The sequence below is a fragment of the Oncorhynchus nerka genome, unplaced genomic scaffold (genome assembly GCF_034236695.1).
Source record: "Oncorhynchus nerka isolate Pitt River unplaced genomic scaffold, Oner_Uvic_2.0 unplaced_scaffold_1551, whole genome shotgun sequence".
NCBI classification, from domain to species: domain Eukaryota; kingdom Metazoa; phylum Chordata; class Actinopteri; order Salmoniformes; family Salmonidae; genus Oncorhynchus; species Oncorhynchus nerka.
Window position 1 is genome coordinate 27,501 of NW_027039766.1, and position 14,653 is coordinate 42,153.

At 47.9% G+C, this 14,653-nt stretch overlaps 1 pseudogene; it reads left to right on the forward strand.

The window, feature by feature from the left end:
- Positions 1–14,653, forward strand: part of LOC115120326 (poly(rC)-binding protein 4-like) — a 54,396-nt pseudogene that overhangs the window by 20,759 nt on the left and 18,984 nt on the right.

Below are 14,653 nucleotides of genomic sequence, written 5' to 3' on the forward strand. Positions count from 1 at the left end.
AGATAGGGAGAGAGTGGGGGAGAGAGAGAGAGATAGAGAGAGAGGGGGAGAGAGAGAGAGAGATAGAGAGAGAGGGGGAGAGAGAGAGAGATAGAGAGAGGGGGTAGAGAGAGAGATAGAGAGAGGGGGTAGAGAGAGAGAGAGATATAGAGAGGGGGGTAGAGAGAGAGAGAGATATAGAGAGGGGGGTAGAGAGAGAAAGACAGATAGGGAGAGAGGGGGAGAGAGAGAGAGATATAGAGAGGGGGTAGAGAGAGAGAGAGACAGAGAGAGAGGGGGGTTAGAGAGAGAGAGAGATATAGAGAACGGGGGTAGAGAGAGAGAGAGATAGAGAGGGGGGGGTAGAGAGAGTATTATCTACTTCACTAGCTTTGGCAATGTTAACATATGTTTCCCATGCCAATAAAGCCCTTAAATTGAATTGAAAAATTGAGAGAGCCAGAGCGAGAGGGAGGGAGAGAGAGAGGGAGACAGAGAGATGAGCGAGAGCCAGCGAGAGAGAGAGCCAGTGAGGGAGGGACAGACTAGAGGGAGAGAGAGAGACGAGAGAGAGAGAGCCAGCGAGAGAGCCAGAGAGAGGGGGGAGAGAGAGAGAAAGAGACAGAGACAGAGGAGAGAGAGCCATAGAGAAGGGGAGAGACAGAGACAGAGACAGAGACAGAGGAGAGAGCCAGAGAGAAGGGAGAGAGAGAGATAGAGACAGAGGAGAGAGAGACAGAGAGAGGGGGAGAGAGAGAGAGACAGAGACAGAGGAGAGAGAGACAGAGAGAAGGGGAAGAGAGAGAGAGAGAGAGAGAACACCAGAAAAGCCAAGAAGGGGAGAGACAAAGACAGAGACAGAGGAGAGAGCCAGAGAGAAGGGAGAGAGAGAGAGAGAGACAGAGACAGAGGAGAGAGACAAAGAGAGGGGGAGAGAAAGAGAAAGAGACAGAGGAGAGAGCCAGAGAGAAGGGAGAGAGAGAAGAGAGACAGAGACAGAGGAGAGAGACAAAGAGAGGGGAAGATCTTAAAGAGACAGAGGAGAGAGCCAGAGAGAAGGGAGAGAGAGAGAGAGAGACAGAGACAGAGGAGAGAGACAAAGAGAGGGGGAGAGAAAGAGAAAGAGAAAGAGACAGAGGAGAGAGACAAAGAGAGGGGGAGAGAAAGAGAAAGAGAAAGAGACAGAGGAGAGAGACAAAGAGAAGGGAGAGAGAGAGAGAGACAGAGACAGAGGAGAGAGACAAAGAGAGGGGGAGAGAAAGAGAAAGAGACAGAGGAGAGAGCCAGAGAGAAGGGAGAGAGAGAGAGAGAGACAGAGACAGAGGAGAGAGACAAAGAGAGGGGGAGAGAAAGAGAAAGAGACAGAGGAGAGAGCCAGAGAGAAGGGGAAGAGAGAGAGAGACAGAAGAGAGAGAGACAGAGAGAGAGACAAAGAGAGAGAGAGAGACAGAGGATAGATTATTATTTTGGAACATCTGTGAGTGTAATGTTTACTGTTCATTTTTATTGTTTATTTCACTTTTGTTTATTATCTACTTCACTTGCTTTGGCAGCGTTAACACATGTTTCCCATGCCAATAAAGCCCCTTGAAGACACTGCGGTAGTCTTGTCACCAAGCCATTGTAAGTGATCACTGGGTGAAACCCAAAGCTACTACTTCTGTCACCCAGCCAGCCAAGAGTGTGTGTGCGGTGTGAATGATAACGCATCGCCAGTTCCTCTGCTAAGGCCCAGCCATTATCACTCACCTCAACCCAGAGTCTCTCAAAGCGTTCACAGTCAGCCCACTGTCACCCCTGTCAGATCACAGCAAAATCATACTCTACTTGAACAGAGCTTTGCTCAATCATGAGGCATCGAAGCCAAAGGAACTGAGTTATATTAAGAAATGCTATAGATGGAAGGAAAGTAGTGTGGAAACCTACCAGAAAACAATTAGGCAACAACAAATTCAATCCCTTTTAGACAACTTCCTGGACAAAATGTTCCACTGTAGCAGTGAAGGTGTACACTTGGCAGTAGAACATCTAAACAGTATATCTAACCTCTCAGCTTCCCTATCAAAACGTTCCACTGTAATAGTGAAGGTGTACACTTGGCAGTAGAACATCTAAACAGTATATCTAACCTCTCAGCTTCCCTATCAAAACGTTCCACTGTAATAGTGAAGGTGTACACTTGGCAGTAGAACATCTTAACAGTATATCTAACCTCTCAGCTTCCCTATCAAAACGTTCCACTGTAATAGTGAAGGTGTACACTTGGCAGTAGAACATCTAAACAGTATATCTAACCTCTCAGCTTCACTATCAAATATAAAAATGTCAAACAGAAAACCGAAGAAAATGAACAACAATGACAAATGGTTTGATGAAGAATGCCCCCCCCCCCCAAAAAAAAGATTACGAAAGAAATTGAGAAACCTATCAAACCAAAAAGGGGGACGGGAGAGGGGGAAGGTTGGGGTAACAGTGTTAAGTGGTTATGGTAGGGGAGAGGGGAAGGTTGGGGTAACAGTGTTAATTGGTTATGGTAGGGGAGAGGGGGAAGGTTGGGGTAACAGTGTTAATTGGTTATGGTAGGGGAGAGGGGGAAGGTTGAAGGTTGGGGTAACAGTGTTAAGTGGTTATGGTAGGGGAGAGGGGGAAGGTTGGGGTAACAGTGTTAAGTGGTTATGGTAGGGGAGAGGGGGAAGGTTGGGGGGTAACAGTGTTAACAGTGTGGTTATGGTAGGGGAGAGAGGGGAAGGTTGGGGTAACAGTGTTAAGTGGTTATGGTAGGGAGAGGGAAGGTTGGGGTAACAGTGTTAAGTGGTTATGGTAGGGGAGGGGGAAGGTTGGGGTAACAGTGTTAAGTGGTTATGGTAGGGGGAGGGGAAGGTTGGGGTAACAGTGTTAAGTGGTTATGGTAGGGGAGGGGGAAGGTTGGGGTAACAGTGTTAAGTGGTTATGGTAGGGGGAGGGGGAAGGTTGGGGTAACAGTGTTAAGTGGTTATGGTAGGGGGAGGGGAAGGTTGGGGTAACAGTGTTAAGTGGTTATGGTAGGGGGAGGTTGGGGTAACAGTGTTAAGTGGTTATGGTAGGGGAGGGGAAGGGGGGAAGGTTTGGGGTAACAGTGTTAAGTGGTTATGGTAGGGGGAGGGGGAAGGTTGGGGTAACAGTGTTAAGTGGTTATGGTAGGGGGAAGGTTGGGGTAACAGTGTTAATTGGTTATGGTAGGGGAGAGGGGGAAGGTTGGGGTAACAGTGTTAAGTGGTTATGGTAGGGGAGAGGGGGGAAGGTTGGGGTAACAGTGTTAAGTGGTTATGGTAGGGGGAGGTTGGGGTAACAGTGTTAATTGGTTATGGTAGGGGAGAGGGGGAAGGTTGGGGTAACAGTGTTAATTGGTTATGGTAGGGGAGAGGGGGAAGGTTGGGGTAACAGTGTTAAGTGGTTATGGTAGGGGAGAGGGGGAAGGTTGGGGTAACAGTGTTAAGTGGTTATGGTAGGGGGGGGAAGGTTGGGGTAACAGTGTTAAGTGGTTATGGTAGGGGAGGTTGGGGTAACAGTGTTAATGGTTATGGTAGAGGGGAGGTTGGGGTAACAGTGTTAAGTGGTTATGGTAGGGGGGGGGTAGGGGGGGGGGTTGGGGTAACAGTGTTAAGTGGTTATGGTAGGGGGGGGGAAGGTTGGGGTAACAGTGTTAAGTGGTTATGGTAGGGGAGAGTTCTGTGTTGTGTATTATGTGCCATGTTCTGTGTTCTGTGTTCTGTGCTCTGTGTTCTGTATTATGTGCCGTGTTCTGTGTTCTTGTGCTCTGTGATCTGTGTTCTGTGCTCTGTGCTCTGTGTTCTGTGTTCTGTGTTCTGTGCTCTGTGTTCTGTGTTCTGTATTATGTGTCATGCTCTGTGTTCTGTGTTATGTATTATGTGTCATGTTCTGTGTTCTGTGATCTGTGTTCTGTGCTCTGTGTTCTGTGTTCTGTGCTCTGTGTTCTGTGTTCTGTGCTCTGTGTTCTGTGTTCTGTGCTCTGTATTATGTGTTCTGTGTTCTGTATTATGTGTCATGTTCTGTGTTCTGTGCTCTGTGTTCTGTGTTCTGTGCTCTGTGTTCTGTGTTCTGTGCTCTGTATTATGTGTTCTGTGTTCTGTATTATGTGTCATGTTCTGTGTTCTGTATTATGTGTCATGTTCTGTGTTCTGGGGACCCCAGGAAGAAACCCTGCTGCTTTTTGCAACAACTAAAAGGGGATCCTAATGAAATAGCAGAAATACTATAGCAGGGAAGAAGTCACCAAATACCAAAGGGAAGAAGTCACCAAATACCACAGGGAAGAAGTCACCAAATACCACAGGGAAGAAGTCACCAAATACCAAAGGGAAGAAGTCACCAAATACCACAGGGAAGTAGTCATCAAATACCACAGGGAAGAAGTCACCAAATACCACAGGGAAGAAGTCACCAAATACCACAGGGAAGAAGTCACCAAATACCACAGTGAAGAAGTCACCAAATACCACAGGGAAGAAGTCACCAAATACCACAGGGAAGAAGTCACCAAATACCAAAGGGAAGAAGTCACCAAATGGCACAGTGAAGAAGTCACCAAATACCACAGGGAAGAAGTCACCAAATACCAAAGGGAAGAAGTCACCAAATACCAAAGGGAAGAAGTCACCAAATGGCACAGGGAAGAAGTCACCAAATACCACAGTGAAGAAGTCACCAAATACCACAGTGAAGAAGTCACCAAATACCACAGGGAAGAAGTCACCAAATACCACAGGGAAGAAGTCACCAAATACCAAAGGGAAGAAGTCACCAAATGGCACAGTGAAGAAGTCACCAAATACCACAGGAAGAAGTCACCAAATACCAAAGGGAAGAAGTCACCAAATACCAAAGGGAAGAAGTCACCAAATGGCACAGGGAAGAAGTCACCAAATACCACAGTGAAGAAGTCACCAAATACCACAGTGAAGAAGTCACCAAATACCACAGTGAAGAAGTCACCAAATACCACAGGGAAGAAGTCACCAAATGGCACAGGGAAGAAGTCACCAAATGGCACAGAATAGCAGAAATACCACAGGGAAGAAGTCACCAAATGGCATGTTCTGTGGTATTTCTGTGTTCTGTGTTCTGGGTTCTGTGTTCTGTGTCATGGGTTCTGGGTTCTGTGTTCTGAGCAACCAGGAGGAACCTGATAGATAGGGCTGTTACTACGGTATTTCTATGTTCAGGGTTCTGTGTTCTGTGCTCTGTGTTCTGGGTTCTGGGTTCTGTGTTCTGTGTTCTGAGCAACCAGGAGGAACCTGATAGATAGGGCTGTTACTACGGTATTTCTATGTTCTGTGTTCTGTGTTCTGAGCAACCAGAAGGAACCTGATAGATAGGGCTTTTACTACGGTATTTCTATGTTCTGTGCTCTGTGTTCTGGGTTCTGTGTTCTGTGCTCTGTGTTCTGCGTTCTGGGTTCTGTGTTCTGTGTTCTGAGCAACCAGAAGGAACCTGATAGATAGGGCTGTTACTACGGTATTTCTATGTTCTGGGTTCTGTGCTCTGTGTTCTGTGTTCTGAGCAACCAGAAGGAACCTGATAGATAGGGCTGGTACTACGGTATTTCTATGTTCTGGGTTCTGTGTTCTGTGTTCTATGTTCTGAGCAACCAGGAGGAACCTGATAGATAGGGCTGTTACTACGGTATTTCTATGTTCAGGGTCAGTGTTTCTTCACAGTGTCATAAAGTGTATTTCTTCTTAGTCCAAGTAAAGTGACACAGTGTGGTCATAATGCTTCTGTGACTGTGTCATGAAGTGTATTTCTCTAATGACAGGTTATAATCATGTCATGAGGTGTTATTACCATATAATGACAGGTTATAATCGTGTCATGAGGTGTTATTACCATATAATGACAGGTTATAATCGTGTCATGAGGTGTTATTACCATAAAATGACAGGTTATAATCGTGTCATGACCATATAATGCCATGACCATCCTTACTTCCTGGTACATAAAACCACTTCCTCCTATTAGCGTGAACGGCAGACCGCTGCATCAACTCTACGTTCCTGCATTGGGTGTAATCTCGACAGTCAGACCTGCTAGGGTTTCTGCCGCAAAAGTGGTTCAAATCCTGATATAAGTCTTTAGGAGGCTGGTGAGAACAACGAACACGGACACGCGGACACACACACACACACACACACCACACACACCACACACCACACACACACACACCACACACCACACACCACACACACACACCACACACCACACACCACACACACACACACACACACACACACACACACACACACCACACACACACACACACACACACACACACACACACACACACACACACACACACACACACACACACACACACACACACACACACCACACACACACACACACACACACACACACACACACCACACACACACACACACCACACACACACACACACACACACACCACACACACACACACACACACCACACACACACACACACACACACACACACACACACACACCCGTTCTCTCTCCCTCAGCAGCATGTCATTGAACCGTTGTCTTTGATGCTGATAGTTGGATTATAATAGTTATATATATATTTTTATAATTGTTATTTCTAAACCTCTCTGAGAGGCTACCAACGTCTCCCCTCTTGAAAAAATAGATTCTATTTTTTTTTTTACTCAATGGCACTACATCTGGCGAAGAAAACCATAATGGCGACAGTGGAAGTTGATTTTATTTTTACTGAAACATTTTTTGTTCTTCCTCCTTTCAGATGTACGCTGTACAGAACCAATATGGCATTCCACATTCAGAGGTATGTACTGTCATCACGCTGGGAAATATGCTGAAATTAGTCAATTCACTCTAAAAGGTTTTCCTAGTCAAGGTTCATTCTAAACTCTAAAAGGTTTTCCTAGTCAAGGTTCATTCTGAACTCTAAAAGGTTTTCCTAGTCAAGGTTCATTCTGAACTCTAAAAGGTTTTCCTAGTCGAGGTTCATTCTGAACTCTAAAAGGTTTTCCTAGTCAAGGTTCATTCTGAACTCTAATAAAAGGTTTTCCTAGTCAAGGTTCATTCTGAACTCTAAAAGGTTTTCCTAGTCAAGGTTCATTCTGAACTCTAAAAGGTTTTCCTAGTCAAGGTTCATTCTGAACTCTAAAAGGGTTTCCTAGTCAAGGTTCATTCTGAACTCTAAAAGGTTTTCCTAGTCAAGGTTCATTCTGAACTCTAAAAGGTTTTCCTAGTCAAGGTTCATTCTGTATCGTATTCATGACTGCTGTGTGTTATTTCTTCCTTTTTTACCCAAATCATCTGTCTCTGTGCCCATCTGTCTGTCTGTCTGTCTGTCTGTCTGTCTGTCTGTCTGTCTGTCTGTCTGTCTGTCTGTCTGTCTGTCTGTCTGTCTGTCTGTCTGTCTGTCTGTCTGACTGGCTGTAAAACCTACCCCATCTGTCCTCTTGTCTCTCTCTCCGCCCGCCCCCCCACCCATCTGTCTGTCTGTCTGTCTGTCTGTCTGTCTGTCTGTCTGTCTGTCTGTCTGTCTGACTGTTTGTCTGACTGTAAAACCTACCCCATCTGTCCTCTTGTCTCTCTCTCCGCCCGCCCGCCCCCGCCCATCTGTCTGTCTGTCTGTCTGTCTGTCTGTCTGTCTGTCTGTCTGTCTGTCTGTCTGTCTGTCTGTCTGTCTGTCTGTCTGTCTGTCTGACTGTTTGTCTGACTGTAAAACCTACCCCATCTGTCCTCTTGTCTCTCTCTCTGCCCGCCCGCCCCGCCCATCTCTCTGTCTGTCTGTCTGTCTGTCTGTCTGTCTGTCTGTCTGTCTGTCTGTCTGTCTGTCTGTCTGTCTGTCTGTCTGTCTGTCTGTCTGTCTGTCTGTCTGTCTGTCTGTCTGTTTGTCTGACTGTTTGTCTGACTGTAAAACCTACCCCATCTGTCCTCTTGTCTCTCTCTCCGCCCCCCCGCCTGTCTGTCTCCCTCCTGTCTGTGATTCAGTTGGCCAAGCTTCACCAGTTGTCGATGCAACAGCAAGGCCTGGCCGCCCAGATGAGCCAGCAGCAAGGCCTGGCCGCCCAGATGAGCCAGCAGCAAGGCCTGGCCGCCCAGATGAGCCAGCAGCAAGCCAACTCTGTCATGCCTGGTACGTAGGGGGAAGGGGGGGGGTGCTATCCCTGCTCTTCGTCAGATCATCTCCATTCAGACATGCCTCATCATAATATACAAATGTACTGATGATTCATGAACGTGTGAATCAGTCAGTCAGCACTGTGGAAGCACAACAAAGATCTATTGAAATGAATAGTTGTGTAGTCTGCTGTCTCAACAGAAGGCTAAACCAGTAGCTTGTTGTGTAGTCTGCTGGCTCAACAGAAGGCTAACCCAGTAGCTTGTTGTGTAGTCTGCTGGCTCAACAGAAGGCTACAGTAGCTTGTTGTGTAGTCTGCTGGCTCAACAGAAGGCTAACCCGTAGCTTGTTGTGTAGTCTGCTGTCTCAACAGAAGGCTCCAGTAGCTTGTTGTGTAGTCTGCTGTCTCAACAGAAGGCTAAACCAGTAGCTTGTTGTGTAGTCTGCTGTCTCAACAGAAGGCTAAACCAGTAGCTTGTTGTGTAGTCTGCTGTCTCAACAGAAGGCTAAGGCTACAGTAGCTTGTTGTGTAGTCTGCTGACTCAGACTTTAAATTCATAATGGGGTTTATTTGCGTGCTTTAAATGCATTATTGCAATTCTTCACAAGCTTTCAAATGCATAATAGGAACACAATGATAGCTTATTCTGTCTGCTGATAAAGCAGGGTTAGAGAGAAAAGGAGAGAGGAGAGGAGAGATGCAGAGGAAATAATCATGAGAGGAGACATAATGAGAGAAAAGGAGGGGAGATGGAGAGAGAGAAGAGGAGAGGAGGCAGAGGGAGATGGAGAGATACAGAGAAGAAAAGAGGAGAGGAGGCAGAGGGAGATGGAGGGATACAGAGAAGAGAGAGAAGAAAGAGGAGAGGAGGCAGAGGGAGATGGAGGGATACAGAGAAGAGAAGAGGAGAGCAGGCAGAGGGAGATGGAGAGATACAGAGAAGAGAAGAGGAGAGGAGGCAGAGGGAGATGGAGAGATACAGAGAAGAGGAGGCAGAGGGAGATGGAGAGATACAGAGGAGAGAGAGAAGAGGAGGCAGAGGGAGATGGAGAGATACAGAGAAGAGAAGAGGAGAGGAGGCAGAGGGAGATGGAGAGATACAGAGGAGAGAGAGAAGAGGAGGCAGAGGGAGATGGAGAGATACAGAGGAGAGAGAGAAGAGGAGAAGAAAGAAGGCAGAGGGAGATGGAGAGATACAGAGAAGAGAAGAGGAGAGGAGGCAGAGGGAGATGGAGGGATACAGAGGAGAGAGAGAAGAGGAGAGGAGAGGAGGCAGAGGGAGATGGAGAGATACAGAGGAGAGGGAGAAGAGGAGAAGAAAGAAGGCAGAGGGAGATGGAGGGATACAGAGGAGAGAGAAGAGGAGAGGAGAGGAGGCAGAGGGAGATGGAGGGATACAGAGGAGAGAGAGAAGAGGAGAGGAGAGGAGGCAGAGGGAGATGGAGAGATACAGAGAAGAGAAGAGGAGGCAGAGGGAGATGGAGAGATACAGAGAAGAGAGAGAAGAAAGAGGAGAGGAGGCAGAGGGAGATGGAGAGATACAGAGAAGAGAGAGAAGAGGAGGCAGAGGGAGATGGAGAGATACAGAGAAGCGAAGAGGAGAGGAGGCAGAGGGAGATGGAGAGATACAGAGAAGAGGAGAGGAGGCAGAGGGAGATGGAGGGATACAGAGAAGAAAGAGGAGAGGAGGCAGAGGGAGATGGAGGGATACAGAGAAGAAAGAGGAGAGGAGGCAGAGGGAGATGGAGAGATACAGAGAAGAAAGAGGAGAGGAGGCAGAGGGAGATGGAGGGATACAGAGAAGAAAGAGGAGAGGAGGCAGAGGGAGATGGAGGGATACAGAGAAGAAAGAGGAGAGGAGGCAGAGGGAGATGGAGGGATACAGAGAAGAAAGAGGAGAGGAGGCAGAGGGAGATGGAGGGATACAGAGAAGAAAGAGGAGAGGAGGCAGAGGGAGATGGAGGGATACAGAGAAGAAAGAGGAGAGGAGGCAGAGGGAGATGGAGAGATACAGAGAAGAAAGAGGAGAGGAGGCAGAGGGAGATGGAGGGATACAGAGAAGAGAGAGACGAAAGAGGAGAGGAGGCAGAGGGAGATGGAGAGATACAGAGGAGAGAGAAGAGGAGAGGAGGCAGAGATGGAAAGGAGAGAAAGAGGAGAGAGAGATGGAGAGGAAGCGGGAGAGAAAGAAAGAGGAGAGGAGGCAGAGATGGAGAGGAGAGAAAGAGGAGAGAGAGATGGAGAGGAGAGAAAGAAAGAGGACAGGAGAGAGTATTCTCACTGTGTTATGGATGGGGGGGTTATATTAAATTGTAGATCAAAAGTTCACCAGTCATGGCAATGTTATAGTCTATTAAGAAACACTGTTTAGAAAGCTAAGCTCTACATCCCGTCCTTGCTGAGTTGAGAGAGAAGAAACAGAAGAGGAGAGACAGTAGAGACGGGAGAGTAGAGACATGAGAGTAGAGAGAGTAGAGTAGAGAGAGTAGAGTAGAGACAGGAGAGTAGAGACAGGAGAGTAGAGACCGGAGAGTAGAGACAGGAGAGTAGAGTAGAGAGAGTAGAGTAGAGACAGGAGAGTAGAGACAGTAGAGTAGAGACAGGAGAGTAGAGACAGGAGAGTCGAGAAAGGAGAGTAGAGACAGTAGAGTAGAGACCGGAGAGTAGAGACGGGAGAGTAGCGACAGTAGAGTAGAGACAGGAGAGTAGAGACGGGAGAGTAGAGACAGGAGAGTAGAGACAGGAGAGTAGAGACAGTAGAGTAGAGACAGTAGAGTAGAGACAGGAGAGTAGAGACCGGAGAGTAGAGACAGGAGAGACGGTAGAGTAGAGACAGGAGAGTAGAGACAGGAGAGACGGTAGAGTAGAGACAGGAGAGACGGTAGAGTAGAGACAGGAGAGTAGAGACAGTAGAGTAGCGACAGTAGAGTAGAGACAGGAGATTAGAGACATGAGAGACGGTAGAGTAGAGACAGGAGAGTAGAGACGGGAGAGTAGAGACAGGAGAGTAGAGACACTAGAGTAGAGACAGTAGAGTAGAGACAGGAGAGTAGAGACAGGAGAGTAGAGACCGGAGAGTAGAGACAGGAGAGACGGTAGAGTAGAGACAGGAGAGTAGAGACAGTAGAGTAGCGACAGTAGAGTAGAGACAGGAGAGTAGAGACAGGAGAGTAGAGACAGGAGAGTAGAGACAGTAGAGTAGAGACAGGAGAGTAGAGACAGGAGAGTAGAGACAGGAGAGTAGAGACAGTAGAGTAGCGACAGTAGAGTAGAGACAGGAGAGTAGAGACAGTAGAGTAGAGACAGTAGAGTAGAGACAGTAGAGTAGAGACAGGAGAGTAGAGACAGGAGAGACGGTAGAGTAGAGACGGGAGAGTAGAGACGGGAGAGTAGAGACCGGAGAGTAGAGACAGGAGAGTAGAGACAGGAGAGTAGAGACAGGAGAGTAGAGACAGGAGAGACGGTAGAGTAGAGACAGGAGAGTAGAGACAGTAGAGTAGCGACAGTAGAGTAGAGACAGGAGAGTAGAGAGAGTAGAGTAGAGAGAGTAGAGTAGAGACAGGAGAGTAGAGACAGGAGAGTAGAGACCGGAGAGTAGAGACAGGAGAGTAGAGTAGAGAGAGTAGAGTAGCGACAGTAGAGTAGAGACAGGAGAGTAGAGACAGTAGAGTAGCGACAGTAGAGTAGAGACAGGAGAGTAGAGACAGTAGAGTAGAGACAGTAGAGTAGAGACAGGAGAGTAGAGACAGGAGAGTAGAGACAGGAGAGAGTAGAGACGGGAGAGTAGAGACAGGAGAGTAGAGACAGTAGAGTAGAGACAGTAGAGTAGAGACAGGAGAGTAGAGACAGGAGAGTAGAGACAGGAGAGTAGAGACAGTAGAGAGAGACAGAGTAGAGACAGAGTAGAGACAGGAGAGTAGAGACAGTAGAGTAGCGACAGTAGAGTAGAGACAGGAGAGTAGAGACAGTAGAGTAGAGACAGTAGAGTAGAGACAGTAGAGTAGAGACAGGAGAGTAGAGACAGGAGAGACGGTAGAGTAGAGACGGGAGAGTAGAGACAGGAGAGTAGAGACGGAGAGTAGAGACAGGAGAGTAGAGACAGGAGAGTAGAGACAGGAGAGTAGAGACAGGAGAGACGGTAGAGTAGAGACAGGAGAGTAGAGACAGTAGAGTAGCGACAGTAGAGTAGAGACAGGAGAGTAGAGAGAGTAGAGTAGAGACAGGAGAGTAGAGACAGGAGAGTAGAGACCGGAGAGTAGAGACAGGAGAGTAGAGTAGAGAGAGTAGAGTAGCGACAGTAGAGTAGAGACAGGAGAGTAGAGACAGGAGAGTCGAGAAAGGAGAGTAGAGACAGTAGAGTAGAGACCGGAGAGTAGAGACGGGAGAGTAGCGACAGTAGAGTAGAGACAGGAGAGTAGAGACGGGAGAGTAGAGACAGGAGAGTAGAGACAGTAGAGTAGAGACAGTAGAGTAGAGACAGGAGAGTAGAGACAGGAGAGTAGAGACCGGAGAGTAGAGACAGGAGAGACGGTAGAGTAGAGACAGGAGAGACGGTAGAGTAGAGACAGGAGAGTAGCGACAGTAGAGTAGAGACAGGAGAGTAGAGACAGGAGAGTAGAGACAGTAGAGTAGCGACAGTAGAGTAGAGACAGGAGAGTAGAGACAGTAGAGTAGAGACAGTAGAGTAGAGACAGTAGAGTAGAGACAGGAGAGTAGAGACAGGAGAGACGGTAGAGTAAAGACAGGAGAGACGGTAGAGTAGAGACAGGAGAGTAGAGACAGTAGAGTAGCGACAGTAGAGTAGAGACAGGAGATTAGAGACATGAGAGACGGTAGAGTAGAGACAGGAGAGTAGAGACGGGAGAGTAGAGACAGGAGAGTAGAGACAGTAGAGTAGCGACAGTAGAGTAGAGACAGGAGAGTAGAGACAGGAGAGTAGAGACAGGAGAGTAGAGACAGTAGAGTAGAGACAGGAGAGTAGAGACAGGAGAGTAGAGACAGGAGAGTAGAGACAGTAGAGTAGCGACAGTAGAGTAGAGACAGGAGAGTAGAGACAGTAGAGTAGAGACAGTAGAGTAGAGACAGTAGAGTAGAGACAGGAGAGTAGAGACAGGAGAGACGGTAGAGTAGAGATGGGAGAGTAGAGACCGGAGAGTAGAGACCGGAGAGTAGAGACCGGAGAGTAGAGACGGGAGAGTAGAGACGTGAGAGTAGAGACAGGAAAGTAGAGACATGAGAGTAGAGACAGGAGAGTAGAGACAGGAGAGTAGAGACAGGAGAGTAGAGAGGGGAGAGTAGAGACAGGAGAGTAGAGACGGGAGAGTAGAGACAGGAGAGTAGAGACAGTAGAGTAGCGACAGTAGAGTAGAGACAGGAGAGTAGAGACGGGAGAGTAGAGACGGGAGAGTAGAGACGGGAGAGTAGAGACAGGAGAGTAGAGACAGGAGAGTAGAGACAGTAGAGTAGCGACAGTAGAGTAGAGACAGGAGAGTAGAGACTGTAGAGTAGAGACAGGAGAGTAGAGACAGGAGAGTAGAGACAGGAGAGTAGAGACAGAGAGAGACAGTAGAGTAGAGACAGGAGAGTAGAGACAGGAGAATAGAGACAGGAGAGTAGAGACAGGAGAGTAGAGACAGTAGAGTAGAGACAGGAGAGTAGAGACAGGAGAGACGGTAGAGTAGAGACGGGAGAGTAGAGACGGGAGAGTAGAGATGGGAGAGTAGAGACAGGAGAGTAGAGACAGGAGAGTAGAGACAGGAGAGTAGAGACAGGAGAGTAGAGACCAGAGAGTAGAGACAGGAGAGTAGAGACGTGAGAGTAGAGACAGGAAAGTAGAGACATGAGAGATGGTAGAGTAGAGACAGGAGAGTAGAGACAGGAGAGTAGAGACAGGAGAGTAGAGACCGGAGAGTAGAGACGGGAGAATAGAGACAGGAGAATAGAGACAGGAGAGTAGAGACAGGAGAGTAGAGACAGGAGAGTAGAGACCGGAGAGTAGAGACGGGAGAGTAGAGACGTGAGAGTAGAGACAGGAAAGTAGAGACATGAGAGTAGAGACAGGAGAGTAGAGACAGGAGAGTAGAGACAGGAGAGTAGAGAGGGGAGAGTAGAGACAGGAGAGTAGAGACGGGAGAGTAGAGACAGGAGAGTAGAGACAGTAGAGTAGCGACAGTAGAGTAGAGACAGGAGAGTAGAGACGGGAGAGTAGAGACGGGAGAGTAGAGACGGGAGAGTAGAGACAGGAGAGTAGAGACAGGAGAGTAGAGACAGGAGAGACGGTAGAGTAGAGACAGGAGAGTAGAGACAGTAGAGTAGAGACAGGAGAGTAGAGACAGGAGAGTAGAGACAGGAGAGTAGAGACAGTAGAGACCGACAGAGAGTAGAGACAGGAGAGTAGAGACAGTAGAGTAGCGGAGAGTAGAGACAGAGAGTAGAGACAGTAGAGTAGAGACAGGAGAGTAGAGACAGGAGAGTAGAGACAGGAGAGACGGTAGAGTAGAGACGGGAGAGTAGAGACAGGAGAGTAGAGACGGGAGAGTAG